Below are 15,395 nucleotides of genomic sequence, written 5' to 3' on the forward strand. Positions count from 1 at the left end.
ATGTCTGTGCTTCCAGCCCAAGCTCAGCCAAGGCCAACTTATATTTACTCATTCTTAGGCAGTGTTGTCTCAGGATTCTTCTCCTGTCCCAGGGCTCACCCTTGGTGTGTTTGCAGAGAGCAAATGTTCCCCCCGGAGCTGCCTTTCCTCTGGCTGAACAGCCAAGTCATGTCATGCTCTGTGCTGTCTGTAAGGTACCAGGCTTGATCCTCTCAGCCTTATTTACATGAAATAAAACTTTCCTGCACAGTTGGCACTTCTGATGTCAATGGGACCGTCAATGGGAGAGGTCACTAATCAATAGGTCTGCTCCAAAGCCCCCAAGGTCAGTAGGAATTTTATTTTTCCATCATTGAACTCTGAATGGAAGCCAGCCAGGGTGGTGATGGGAGGAGCTGGATTTGGAGTTTATAAATGCAGTTCTCACTGACACTGAATTCTTGGGGGTGAGATTGAGCTGGGAGGAAACCAGATGAAGCTTTGGTGTTTTAGTAAGAGCTGCCCAGCTGAGTTTTGTGCAGGATCTGAAAAAAGTTACACCTGCAGATTCCCACAACCCCAGAGCAACCCTTCTCACAAAAAAAAAAAAAAAAAAAAAGATGTTTCAGGTGTAGCTGATACCCTCACCTCGCTTGATCTGTGGGCAGTGTGATGGTGGGGAGAGGCAGAGGGCTGACAGCATCTGCTCTTCCTCTGCAGCACGAGGAGTGATAGAAAATGAGCTGGAAAGCAGAGATGTTTCTCCAGCTCTGAGACACAAAGCCCAGAGCAGAGGGCCCTATTTTTCCAGGGGGGCATCCACAGCAGTGGGGGCAGCCCTTGGCCTCCCTCATCCTCACCCTGGGCCATGGGAGCTTGGCCTCAGCACCCCCAGGGCTCAGAGCACATCCTCCTTCCTGAGAATCCTCCTCCAGTTTGACCCTCTGGAGAGCTGTGCTCCCTCTGCCAGCGTGGGAGAAGGGGTGTGTGAAACCTGGCAGTTCGTGAAGTACAGGAAAAATGGGATTTCAGTCAGAAGACTGATGGAAACAACTTTTAAAGCCTGTTAAACCCTGGGTGCTGACATTTGCAGCAGGGAGCTTCTGGCCTTGATGCTCTGAAGTGACACTTTTCTTCCTAAACACTGCCTCGTGTTTGTGTGCTGAGAGCAGGGTGACAGTTACCTGACCCGAAAACCAAGGGGGGAAAAGTGATCTCGTGTGGAATGAAACGTTCTATTTGATTGAAATGCTGAAGCCACAAGGTTTTTTATGGTGTTTGGCAGGAACCAAGTGCAGCCTCAGACATGGGGCCCAGCAGGATGAGCCCTCCTCTGCCAGAGCTTGTCCATGTGCCCGTCCCCCTGGAGACACTGAGCCCACCTTGGGACCTCCTTGTCTGCTCTGCCAGCCCTGGCCTGGGCTGTGCCACAGGAACTAAGCAGCAATACTTGGATTTGCTGCAGGAAAGCATGTGTGGCCTCAGTGGGTGCTACCCTGGCTGCTGTAGGGTGCTGAGCACCCCTGGGTCCTCCAGGGTCCCCTGGGTCCCACAGTGTCCCACACTGCTCCTGATGGATGGGGCTGTGCAGGTGGGGAGGAACAGTCAGACTTTGTACCTCTGGAATAACCTGGGAATTACAGGAATTCTCATGTATTTCCTATTCAGACAGTTCCCTCTCCCTGACTGAGAGCCAGCAGGGCACACCAGGATGGGAGGTTGGTGCAGTGTTTTCCCTGGTTCACTGAACCATTTAAAGCAGGTATTGACTTGGACATTATCATAAATTGTTTTATACAGTGAGAGACCTGGGCAGTGGGGTGGGTGATTGATGGGGAGGGGAATGGGGACTGCTCCAGAGAAACCTGACATCCAGCACAGGATTTATTTTATTCAGTGCTGTTGGGGTTGATATTATTGTTCCTGTTTGTAGTTTCTCCCTGAGGGAGACTGAAGTGTGAGGAGATGTTCATGGAATGCTGGGGCTGGGAATGGGGCAGGGGCTGTGCTGGAGTGAGCTGCTGCTTCCCATGAGAGTCTTCCTGAGAGCACTTCAGGACAGCAGATGGGATTAAAAACATTTCATAGAATCACAGAATTCCCTGAACTGGGAGGGACCCACAAGGACCATCAGTCCAACCCCTGGCCCTGCCCACGACATCCCAACAACCCCCCTGTCCCTCAGAGCTCCTGGGGCTCTGGCAGCCTTGGTGCTGTGCCCACTGCCCTGGGGAGCCTGGTCAGTGCCAACCACCCTCTGGGGGAAGAACCTTGTCCTGAGATCCAGCCTGAACTGAAGGTTAAACACCAGAGGGTCACTCTGCAGCTCCTGGCAGAGGACATGGGCAGCTGTGCTGGAGCATCCCAATGGTGCTTCCCAATTCCAGACCTTTAGACCTGCACTTCATTTAAAATTGGCCACGTGTTTTGATAAATGTGTCAAACATAGAAACGGGAAATAGAGAAGTAAGTTGCCAATGTGACCTCCAGCCATTCCTGCCAGTACAAACATCACTTTTTTTGTATCTTTTAAACTATCTTAGGTTCAACTAAGAAGTGCTTAAATTTATTTTTATGGATTTAATTTTTAAATGCTTTCACTTGGAAAAATTACTTCAAATTTATGATTATTTTCTGTGAAATTTGCTTTTTTCATCTGTCCCATGGTTTAAAAGTTGATTGCTTACTCAAGAGAAAACCACTTTGATGTCATGGAAGTAATGAACACTCTAAAGCCCCTAAATAAAGAGACTTTTGAAAACTTTCAGTTTTGTTCTAAAAATGACTGATAATGTCATTTATTTTTCTTCATTCCTTTTTTCACTGCTACGAAAAGTACAAAAAGAAAGGGGAGAGCAAACAATACCATGGGAATAATAACTGAAATATTTTTATGGGAATTAATCTATCTCTGTTCTAAAAATGAGCAAGAAAAGCAGAAATAATTCTGTGAAACCAGTAGGAAAAACTCACGTGTCTGTCCCTGTCCCTCAGCTGTCTGTACTTGGCAAGGGACAGAGATCCCACACGTAGGATGAAAATGTACAAGTGTGATGAGTATGTCATGAAGGAATACTAAAAGAGGGGAGATTTAAATGAGATATTAGGAAGAATTTCTTCCCTGTGAGGGTTGAGAGGCCCTGGCACAGGTTGCCCAGAGAAGCTGTGGCTGCCCCATCCTTGGGAGTGTCCAAGGCCAGGTTGGAGGGGGCTTGGAGCACTGGGCTAATGGCCATGGCTGTCGGGGCATTGGTGGGGTGTCAGCTCTGAGATGTTCTGTAGTGAGGAAGCTCAGTGTGGTGGGGTTGGGGCTGGAGAACTTCCTTACAGTCTTCCAAACTGACTTCTTGCAAATTAGGTTACAAAATTCTCCTGACTTCTCAAATTAGACTATAATTCTCTTTGCCCAGGAATTTAAAGGGAATTGATAAAAAGATACCAAGAAACCAGAACCCAGAGAGTTCCTTTTAAGTGGTTCCCATGGTACCTCCCCCTGCCTGGCAGTAGCAAGTGCCTGTTTCTAGTCTGGGTTTAGTTGGTTTCTGGTCCCCTGTGCCTTGTTATGCTTTTTACTTTGATTTTCGAAGCTACCTCTCCTCAGAAACGCCTCTTCTGGGTAGATTTTGGACTCAGCTTCTTCTTGGGTAAAGCGAGTAGACTGAGATTCTCAAGTCACAAATCCTGAATAATTTTGTGTAACTTGTTTCCTAAGTCTTTTTCTGTGCTCTCCCTTGGGATTGTGCCAGGGAATAGCCCCCTGCATCCCCCATGCATTTTTATAGAACCTTTGGAGTGGCCAAGGCCGGGAGGGGAAGGGTAGTCACTGTTCATTTTGTGCTCTGCAGCTGGAAGAGCAGTAAATGTGGAGAGTGACTCCTGGGGCTCTGACAGCTTTAGTCTCTTCCTTGCTGTGTTTTCAAGGAGGAATCTGTGTCTCCATGTGACTGCAGCTCTGGCTGCCTGTGCCCAGACTGCCAATGCCCAGTGAGTGATGTTGCCTCTGTTCTGCAGCACTGACTCGGGAGGAGGCTCCTGGATCCCTGGGAAGGTCTTGGAATGTGGTTTATATGACCTTTGTGACTCGTGAGCTCAGTGCCAGACCTCTGGATAGATGGATCACTGGAGTGGTGCCTGCTGAAACCCCTCAGTCAGAGGGGGCTCAGACAGGGGTAGGAAACACTCCAAGAAAAACTGTTGTGGAGATGGGAATGATTGTGCTCACAATCAGTTCAAAGTGGAGCTGTTCTGTGAGCTGATGGAGAAAACCAGGAAAACCAGCAATGCTCCAGGCTGTGCCTGGTGGTGGGTGCAGCTGGAGCTGCTCTGGGGCTCCAAACAGTGTCTGTGTGTTTGTAACAGGAGTTTTTTCCCAGTCTCTGCTGTGTTCCTCCTATTTTTTCCCCCAGCATTCCCTTGTTTCTCTGTTTCTTCCTTTCAGACTTGGATTCATTTTCCTTTCAGTAGATTGCTGAAACTTTCCCTGGCTGTATTTGAGCAACCTTGAAATTTGGCTGACCTTGGTTTCCCTTTGGCTGCTCACTCTGGATCCTGTTGGTGGGGTCAGTTCTTCCAGCACAGCAGAATTGCTTTCCTCAATGAATGTAAGAGCCCACAGCTATTTTTTGTTCCACTTCTTTTTACTCAAGCTTGACTGATTTGAAGTCTTGTAACAGCATCTCTGCACACGTAGAGTTGACTTACAGAATGACAGAACCCATCAGGAGATGGGTTTTCCACATACTTTGAAGTGTTCAAGGCCACAGTGGAAGGTCCCTGCCAGGGTAGGGGGGTGGAATGAGATGACCTTTAAGGTCCTTTCCAACCCAAACCCTTCTGTGATTCTATGAGGTTATATCCCCTCTGCAGCTGGACCAGGCACAGTTCTACCAGGCATTCTGTTCCACAGAGGAGTGTGTTCCTGTGCAGACACAGGAGATACTTTTTTATCCCCCGAAAAAGAGAAGGAAATATTTTGCACAGTGAAGCTTTTGATGAGATTTTTAGTTATTCTCCTGGCCAGAAAACAACACAAGCCCATCTCTGATACATTGTCATTGCTCTCCCAGTCACTAATCAAATGGGATTTACAATTAGGGATTTCTTGATGGGCTGGTAGAGGTGAAGCTGAATCCTGTGGGATGACAGGCACAGTTTGGCACGGGAGCCCTTCCCTGGGGTGAGATGGCACAAGCAGGACACGTGTGAGTGTTGGCTCCCAGAGCAGGAACTCAGCGAGGGCATTTCTCCCGTTCTCTGTCGTGAGCTGCCCTGTGTTCTCACTGTCTTTAATGTGCCTCTGATGCACTTTGATTTTATTGATACAAACCTAATGAACGGTGTGTGATTTGTGTGGAAGAAGAATCATCTCCATCCCTTTCTCTCTGCCTGAGTCAGCACTGTGATGCCTTAGTGCCAGATCATTACCCCACTGCTGCAGATGCTGCAGAGGCACAGAACCAAAACTCATCACCTGCCCTGTGCCCCAGTTGAGCAGGGAGCAAGGGAGGGATGGAGGTGGGAGGGGCAGAAATCCACGGCTGGGGACAGAAATCCACAGCAGGGGTCAGAAATCCATGGCTGGGGACAGTGTGGACCAGCATCAGAAACCCCAGTGTCAGCAATAATCTTGTGGTGGACGTGGTTTAAAATGTACATTACAAATGCAAGTAGTGGATGTTCCTTTGCTTGTTTTTCAGTGTATTTTTTTTCTATTTGGGAAGGGCTTGGCATGAAATAGTTGGGTTTTATTGGGACAATGGGGAGTGGTTTGATGGTCAGATGAGGAGCAAGAAAAAGGCACTGAGATACCTGCGTTCAGAGGTGGGAAGCAGGGCATGGAAACAAAGGCTGCATCAGCTTCCCGAGGTCTGAGTTGATGTTTCCAGCCATTCAGAGCATCGTGACAGGCTCAGCAGGCCCTGTCCTGGACTGTGTGTGGCACATCTGTCACATCTCAGGGCTGCCCAAGCTGTGTTCCTGCAGACTTTGTGCCTGCTGGTCCGTTTGGCTTGTTTTCAGTACAAAATCCAGGTTGGTGTGAGCAAAGTCAAAATGTTTGTGTTTTCTGAGCTGACAGGCAGCCTGTTTCTGTACCCTGTACCTGGTGTTCAGGAGACTAGAGGGTCTACCAGACCTCTAGAAATGGTGCTGCCAGAGAGTCCAGCCTGCACAGCTCCCTGCAGCCTTCAGCCTGCTGTTGATAAGTAATATTTTTTTTTAAAAAAGGGTTAAAAAAGCATTTTTCACTGGGATGATCTGTGAGCATTTGCACTGACAGAGCTTTTCCAGGTGGTTCTGGAGATCTGTGTGTTCTCAGTGTTTCTGCTCGTGCTACCACCTGAGGCTGGTGCTATGTTCCCAGCCCTGGCAGGCTGGGGGGGTGTGACAGGGGACCCTGGAGCCATCTCTGGGAGCACTCTGGGACTGTTCCTGGCAGCCCCATGCTATCTCCTGGTGCAGGGTCAGAGATGAGGAGCCCTGCATGACAAACCCACTAATTCAGCTGCGACACTTTTTGGAGTCCAACGAGTCAGGCCGAGAGTGTCCGGCCTGGCACAGTGACCGATGTCATTGCAATTAGCATTTCATCTGGCCTATTGATTCAGCCCAAATCCTGGCAGCAGTGTTTGGACACTGTTTAATTTGCAAACAGATGCCTCCACCAGCTGCTCTCCCCGTGCAGATGTTTCCCCCTCGGAGCAGCGCCGGCGAGGTCGTGTGGGAGTGTGGGGCTGCCCGGATGGACTCGGGGCACTGCCTGGGGCTGGGCTGCCCACAGCATTCCTGGGAAGTCTTTTTTCCTGCTTCTCCCTCTGCAAGGGCTCATTCCCACACAGCTTGGCGTGTGCCCGTGGGTGCCCGCTGGGTGCTCGGTGGGATTGTGCAGTGGGACCCCGGGGCCCAAGCCCTGCTCCTCCTTTCTCAGCCTCACAGTTGGTTTTGTTTGCTGGAATGGGCCCAGTTTGCAGGGCCCTTGGTTAGTGCTCTCTCTGAACGCTCCCAAACCCTGCTCACCTGCTGCCACACGAGCCCAGGGGCAGCAGCCCAGCTCGGTGACCTGGAAAAACCATTGAGTTACTGAAAAACCTCATCCTAAGGGTGGTCCTATAAAAATTAGCATCAATTAGTATTATTTGAGTCAGAAGTCTGAATCAGAACGAGCAAAAAGTTTGTGAATTTCACCAGGGAATTGCGAGGGGGATGTTTGGGAATCCAAACAAGCCCCGTTGACTCTCCTGTGGTGGTCACTGGCTGTGCCACCAGCTCTGGGCTCCTCTCACCAGAGGCTCTGCAATCTCCACCACTCCCAGCAGGATCTGGTAAAAGTCTTTGCTTGCTTTCACTACAGATCTGAGCTGTTATTTTCCTATCAGCGTTGGAGCCTCTGCTGTCCCCTGGAATGTGTTATTCCAGCAAGGCATATGGTTGCTATAACTACCAGCCTGGTTTGCCTCTGACATGCTCCTCATATGCCTGATGGGGCAATGAGCTTTGCACAGAAATTCATCCCCCCTCCTTTGTATTTTCTTCCTCTTGCTGCCCCAAATGCTTATTGCTTACCTGCCACACAGAATGCATGTGTTTATTTACTTATTTATATTTAAATTCCAGATTGGATGATAAAGGGCTAAATCAGGGGATAAATTGATACATTAGAGAATAAATTAGACATTATAATCTAGAAGTAAATGAATAGTAAATTAGAGAATAAATCATCAGCAGTGCTCTATCACCTGTATATGAAAAACCATGGAATGAATCTTGTTGAATTCTTTTCTTTCCATAGTAGTCCAAATGAAAAAGCCACATTTGCAAAGATTAAATCTTGTTGCACTTTGCGCATGATTTAAAGATCTGAAAGTGAAAGAATCCTTTGATTTTTCAGAAAAGAGAGGGAAAATTGCTACCAATCATGACCTAAATTTGAGTTACAAAATGGGCTCTGGTGGAGCTTTCCTTGGGTTTGGTTTGTCGGTTCTGTTTTTACCTGCCAGCAGAACATCTTCAAAAGAAAATCTCTCCAGACAAATAGCAATTACCCATCTAATTACTCACCAAGGACACCATGATAGCAAGCTTTACAGGAGTTCTTACCATGTGAATTATTTTGGGGTCTATCCAGCCTGTTGTAAAGTTAATTTATCATCAGCTGCATTGTTTGTTCCAGAACTTTGTTGCTGGCTCAGGTTTCTCTGGATTGGATTTACACCCATCAGTGGGTATTTGTAGAAATATTGACAAATCACAGGTACCTTTGGGTTTGGAGTGGGTTTGGGGATCTCTGCTTCAAAAGGGATCTGCTTTCTGCAAACAGCTGCAGCCAGGTTGCAAAGAGCCCAGCAGTGTCACGGGCTGGGATGAGACCTGGAGAAACAGGAGTTGTAGCTGCAGACACACCCAGTCCAAATGAGCAGCTTGCTATGATGTGACACTGAGAATGAAGATGTCAGTGAGGAGTGACACCTCCTGGGACGATCCCTGTGCCGGGGGTTGTTGGGAGCACGCCGTGTGTTCAGCCCCTGCTGGCTCTGGGTGGTGGAGCTGCAGCCAAAGCTCTGCCCTGCCCGCTGAGGATGGTGCCAATGACACCCCATCACTGCAGCCCTGCCTGGAGATGGAAATACAGGCACAGAGAATGCTGCTCTGCGTAGTTCAGTGTTCTAATAATATTTGTTTGTGTGGAGGATAATGAAGTGTAATCATTGTTAAATTTGTAAATGAAGTTAATCCCTGGTATCTGTCATAAATATGGAAAGACTTGGAAAGCTGCTGAATCCAAGGCTTAATTCTAAGGGGGTTCTGCCTGACACTGGAAGAAAATTTGCCGCAGAGGCTTGGGCTGCCCCGAGGACTTGCTCTGAGCTGGGTGAAGTGGCAGGAGGTGGTGATGAAGGTGAGGACATGCTTTGCAGAACAGGGCTTGGGGACTTTCTGGGAGGGACCACGTGAAACACTTTCCTCCCTGAAGGCCAGTCCTGGTGCAATAATAGAAATAAAACAAAAGCAGTGCTTTTATTCCTGGTTTATAAGGGCAGGAGAGATCCACAGATGGTTCAGTGTGCTCTCTCTGTGTCGCAGAGAAGTGAGTCTCCTCACTCATCCCATAGCCAGCCCAGCACTGCCTTTGACGGTGAATCCCCTTTGGAGAGGTGCCCAGCTGGGTCTACAGAGCGGGCAGAGCTGCTCCCCCAGGCAGCCCTTCACTGTGCTTTTAACTGTCTGGATCAACTTTCACCTCCCAGCCAGTGCTTCTCCTCAGGCCTTTCTTCATGAGATCAAAGAGCCCGTTGGTGCCCTGGATTGGAGTGATGGGTTTCCTGCCTGAGCAGCCCTGAGGTGCTGCCCCATGTCCAGCAGGGCCAGGAGGCTGTGGCCGTGGCAGTGTGACCTGTCTGCTCCCCAGGGCTGTGTACAGCCCTGTCACATTCCACACACTGGCACTTCTCTGAGGAGCCCCTTGCCTGTGCTGGACCACAGCACTGGGGCTTGGACGGAAGGAAGGAAACACAGAACAAATCCATGTTACTGAGGCAGCATCCAAAGCTGGGAAGAGGTTTCACTCCAGAAGGTGAGAAGGCAGGTCTCTTCATCAACAATGTCCATTAAAAAGATGCCATGCATTTGTCCTAGGCCTTTTCTAGGGAAAAAACCGCAGTTACCAAATTTAAACTTGAAACCCAAGTGTACAAATACAGCCACCTCCCAGTGAAACTGCCTGTTCCCAGCAGAGTGGCTGTTTGCACGTGTCTCATACGTGACTTGTTCAGTCACAGGCTCTTACCTGCAGGTGTGAGCAGCTGTCACCTCAGGCTGTGGAGGTGCCTTTGGAAACAGCCTGTGTTTGCACCCCCAGGATCAGCAGGAGTGCCTGGCCCTCCTCAGCACGGTGTGAGCTGCACTGAGGATTTCTCAGAAGGCCTGTTCTTAGCCTTTAATAAGAACAACTTCAGTACAGTGAAGAGCAATATTTTCAGCTGCTCCTCACTGATTTTCATTGCCAACCCCCAGATGGCCACGGAGCCAAACTGAACCAACTGGAGCAATTAGAAGCCCTGAGTACCCCGTAGGCTCCTGCTCAGAACGATCCCAGCCCTCCGAGGCAGAAGGCAGGTGGCTCACTTCCTTCTCATCATTTTTCATTTTTGTTTACCTCTGTGTTCTCAGACACAGGCCAGGAGTGAAACTGGGAGAGCCAGAAATAGCAGGAAATATGGTCTGGCTGAAAAGGGTTGTTGGGACTCGTCCTTTCCTTGCATAAAGCTCACAGAGATTTGCATGTGCAAATGAGAGTGAACACGGGGACATTTAAACAGCAAACTCCAGTGAGTAAGTTACTGTTGGAAGCACAGGTGGGAATGCTGGGGGTGGGAATGCTGGGGGTGGGAATGCTGGCTCGTGCTGCTCACTGGTGAGGAGCTCTCTGGAGTCTGTGTCAGGGCAGGGTCAGGTTGGATCTCAGGGAAAGGTTCTTCCCCCAGAGGGTGGTTGGCACTGCCCAGGCTCCCCAGGGCAGTGGGCACAGCCCCAAGGCTGCCAGAGCTCCAGGAGGGTTTGGACAACACTCTGAGGGACAGGGTGGGATTGTTGGGGTGTCCTGGGCAGGGCCAGGAGTTGGACTGATGATCCTTGTGGGTCCCTCCCAGCTCAGGTTATTCTGTGCTTCTGGGTCAGACCACCCAAAATTTGTTCCACTGACTTCAGAAGCCTTCTGAGCTCCTGGCTGAGTGTGCCTGGTGCTGGCACAGTTCTGTGTTCTGTGCTGTCCACATGAAACACAGGTCAGCCCCTCTGGACATCTGCCATGTCCTGTGGTAAAATTCCTGCTCTTAGAGTACAAATCTGTGGACATTAACAAAACTCTGAGCAGTTGTTAAATGTGAGCAAACAGCCCTTGGAGCAAATGTCTGATGATTCAGTGAGGTCTGTTAAGGCAAAAACCTGCTGGTAGTTCACTGAAATCAGTCACCTGTTGTTTAATTCCTTTTAAATTTGCTTTTAAGTACTGCATTCTAAAACTATGATGCAGATGCTGAAGGAATTAAAGAGCTGGGATTTTGTGGTTTTTCTGGTCCTGGTGTGGTTTAGTGGGCATGGAGGTATTTGGTCAAAGGTTGGACTTGATGGTCTTGGAGGCCTTTTCCCACCCTAATGATTCTGTGGTTTATATGGGCACACACAGGTCTGTACCAGGACCCTGCATTTGATATTTTCTTCGTGAGTATGTACCAGTATTCTTGCAGATTATCAGAGAAACATCCTGAATGTAACATGAATTGAAAGTACAAATGTTCCCCGGGCTTTGGTTTATTTTTGGTCATTCTGCAGTACTGCAGCAATGGTCTGTTGGCATTCCAGGTGCCTGGAGCAGGTGCTTTGTACGTGTGTAACCAGAGAGATCCGAGGGAAGGCCCTGGCAGCCGTGAGGGAACAGTGGCATTTGCTGGGGAGGGTCCATTCCTTTCTCCAAGGGCTTAGTACTTCATCTGTGCCTCTTTAATATAAAGTGCTGGAATGACCAGAAATTCGTATTAATTTTCGGTCTTTTTTCTGGCCCAGTGGCCATCTAATTAATCATGTCAGCAGTACTCCAGAGCAACAACTGGCACAATGCAATCAGCTTGTTTGGTTTTACTGTGTGGAGACGAGCAGGTTTAGAATGGAAAAAATCAGATTTTGCATTGTGTTGATGGAAAAGAGGCATTTTTTCATCCGCCTCCCCCACACATGAAAAATGTCTTTTTTTCCCCTCACTATAGATTAGATCCATGTCAGGCTGTTGGCTGGTTTTGTGGTTACAGGAACGAAGATTGAAAATTACATGATCACAAAAGTTTGGTTGAACTCTACTGGAATCTCCTGACTGGCTAATCCATAAGGAAAAAAAGATTACCGGCTTCTCCTTTTTTGTTTGCCTTAAATAAGTGCTAAACAGGTGAACAGGGAATCTGGGTTTGCCCTGTAACTGGTTCTCCCCAGCACAAACTGCAGAAATAACAGCTGGAATTGAGGAAATTCTTAAATTAGCTCCATTTGACTGAATTTGCAGTTCCCATTAGTTCACTCCTCAGCTGACAGGACTCGTGTGCCTGTGGTGTCCACAGGAATTGGGAATGTCAGGTGGCTATGGCAGGGTCCTCCCTGGGATCTGTGTCTCCAAATCCATGGGAGCAGTCAGTGAAAGGCACTGGCTGCACTCCCCACCCTTCTCAAGGGACTTTTTCAGTCCCCTCCTCTCCCCTCCCCTCCCACCCCTTCCTCTCCTCTCCCCTCCCCATCATTTTACCTTTCCAGTTACCTTTTAGCTCACAGTGGGACAGACCCATCTATTTATTTTTATCCTTAGCTTTCTGCTGAACTCTCACATTCCCCCAAATCCCCTTTTTCCACCTGGAGCAGCCTGTGCACCAGCCAGGCCAAGGTTTTCACACAAAATCTTGGCAGAATCTCTTTGCTTAAACATATTTCTACATGTTTGCTTTTGTGAAAGCAAACAAGCCCTGTGAAGTCTTTGTTTAGCAAGGTTATGAATTATTTGCTTATTTAGCTCCATATTTGTGCAGCTGCTGATATTACATCTTCGTGGTGGCGGCTCTGTCTCATTCAAATAAGTAATAATGGTGGTAAATTTAATTAAAGGAGTTAATATTGCTTTTTGTTGTGATCTGCCATGGTGATTCCACCTGCACTGTGTGGAGGAAGCTGTCCCAGGCTCCCAGGGCAGGGGAGGGGCTGTGAGGCTGAAGGCACTGAGGAAGAGCACGGGGAGACCCCCAGATCTGGGGTGTCCAAGGAGGCCGAGCAGCAGTGATGTGTGATGGCACAGGGTGTGACACACTCCCAGGGGTATTGATCCCCCAGTCAGGGACATTCTGTGCCGGATAAATAACCCGTGGGGGTGCACACAGGGAACTGCTGTGGAAACAGAATCCAATTCAGATTATGGGTTAAATGGGCAGGTCTCGGGTGCATTGTTTATGTGGTTGTCTCCAACATTTCCCTTGGACACAGTTCCTTTTTCAGTGTTGGATGGAGTGGTTTAGCAGGCATAAAAGTAACCTGAAGCAAAGCTGAATCAAATTCACAGGCAAAAAAACCACCCCACCTCAAAGGTTTAAAGCATAACCACAAAAGACCTTCAGGCTTTATTGCAGTGTAATTGAGAGCACATAATAACCCAGTGACAGCATGGCCAAAATAATACACACTTAAACCAAAGGAGAGAGAATGAGCGAAAAGAAAGAAAAAATGATGAGATGGGAGACTTTACAACCATTGCCTGTTGTTTTTGTTGCTGTGATTGTTTTCCTCCCAGTCCCATTAAATTATGTTTATACTGGATTATCATAAGAAAAAGGTATCATAAAGTTTTATGAGGAGAGTCTTGGAGGGGATAAGTGTTTGCAGGAGGCTGCTGTTGACTGCCTGAGCAATTCATTTCGTGGTGGTTGTCTGAGAGGACCTGCTGATAGAATTGCTGCTTGGAGGAGGATGTTGGGGAAGTCATTTTGGGGAGGACAGGCAAGGTGACACCGCCGGCAGCGACAGCCTGGGGCTGGGACCACATCACTCATTGCACCTACCCTGACCTCATCCCAGTGATGGAGCTGTAAATTATCAGGAAGATTGATCTGCCTGGGAGCTTCCTTGGTTTCTTGCCCAGGGGAGGTGGGTGCTGTCGCAGCGAGGCCCAAAATGCTTCTGAGAGCTGGTGTAAAAGCTGCTGTAAAAAATAACTGGCAGCTCTCCATCAGTCATGCCTGACCAATAACAAGTTTCTATCACAGGTCTCTATTTACTGGTCAGCTCAGGCTCCTTGTAAATGATCAGAGATCCCTGCAAGGTCACCGTGGGGTAATTGGGAATTACTGCTCAACAGAGCCGTGCCCTCGGCTCTGCCTCGACGTGGGCTTTGCTCTTTAAAGCAGGCCACCACCACGATCAATCACATGGTAAAATTCATCACACTCAGCCTCCCAGAGCCCTTGAGATTGTCAGCAATTGAAGGCTGATTTGGCTGCCGTTGTCCTAATGGATCTTTTCCTTCCAGTCGTGCTGCAGAGGATAGAGCTGCACCTCTGAGCATCCCTCCAGTGTGCAGAGGGCCAAGTTGTGAAAATCCACATGTTTAACAGAAAAAGACATCGTTTAGAATTGCTTTTTGCGATTGTTGTTTCAAGATTTCCCCCATAAGAACCATTTCCATGGGCACAGAACTTTTTCTACTGAGTCCTTATAGTTATGAGCTCCCCAAAATCCCATATAATCACCTTTCAGGAACGACACCTGTAAAAGAAAACTTTAAAAATTTTAAAACTTTGAAATCCTCCTGCAACAGCAAACATTGTGAACTTAATTTACCAGTGCAAACAAGAGGAGCCAGCCAAGTTGCCAACAGAGTTATCTAATTTGTTGACAAAGAGATCACAGAGAATGTTTTGTTTAGTTCTGTGCATCTGCATTTGTTTTCTGTCTGATCAGGTCTGTAATCCAGCCACTTCTGCACGGGGGAAAGCTGGTCTCTGTCCTTCCCAGTGCTCCCACAGCAAAGGGCAGTTGGGAGAACCTCCCTCTCACCTTCAAACTTAATTGACCCTTTCCTTCTTCTCTTCCCCTTCCATCTGCTAATGCCCATCCTTCTGCATCACCCCAGGTCCAACATGGCACTGTGAACCCCCCCAAACTCTTTAGCCCAGATGCTGTGACACATCAGTGAGCACTTCTCTGCCACGGCAGTGGGAGATGGAGAAGAGCAGAGCTCACTCAGGCTCTTACCTAGTGCCAGTGAAAGTTTACCTTCAAGAATCCATTTATCATACTCAGGAAATCATTCCATGTATGCTCAGATGACAGGAGGGACTGGATGGGGTCATTCTGTTTCAGGAACAATCTCATTTGGCGTGAAAACCTTGTGACCCCAAATTTTGTCTCCTGACCTCTGAAATAACAGTGATATTTTATTCTTTCCCTGACTCTCTCTGCCTTTCAGTGACCTCTTTAAAATCATCGCTCCCCTGTGCCAGACAAATCTACTCCTGTTGACCTTCCTTCTCGAGACAATATCCCAAATCACTTCATAATTTTGTTGCTTGTCTCTGAATTCTCTCCAATTTGTCCAAATGAATGGCACTGGGGAGCTGCTTGGGAGTAGGAGATATTAGTTCAGGTTGTAGGGTGATTGTTCACATGAGAAGCTGTGGTAATATCTCAGGCTTTTACATAATGAAAATGGATTTAACTCTATTTTCCCGGTAGATCCTTGATAAAGTGAATCTTATGGCTGCACAATATTTTGTGTTTGAAAGGTAACATTTGTCTGGACTTCCTAAAGCAAGGAATTTATTTTAACAGCATGTCTCATAGCACTGAAATATTACTTCTCCTACTACTATTATTTTACTAATATTACCACTACTACT

At 48.0% G+C, this 15,395-nt stretch overlaps 1 long non-coding RNA gene across 1 annotated transcript in view; it reads left to right on the plus strand.

Annotated features, from left to right (window-relative positions):
• LOC116792365 overlaps window positions 1–14,826 on the plus strand; it is a 49,251-nt gene extending 34,425 nt beyond the window's left edge. The window contains exons 3-4 of the long non-coding RNA XR_004359100.1: window positions 1,648–1,741; window positions 14,630–14,826. This is a non-coding gene — a long non-coding RNA (uncharacterized LOC116792365). The remainder of the gene's footprint in view (window positions 1–1,647; window positions 1,742–14,629) is intronic.
• Window positions 14,827–15,395: the final 569 nt, after the last annotated feature.

Source organism: Chiroxiphia lanceolata, chromosome 11, assembly GCF_009829145.1.
Source record: "Chiroxiphia lanceolata isolate bChiLan1 chromosome 11, bChiLan1.pri, whole genome shotgun sequence".
Taxonomy (NCBI): domain Eukaryota; kingdom Metazoa; phylum Chordata; class Aves; order Passeriformes; family Pipridae; genus Chiroxiphia; species Chiroxiphia lanceolata.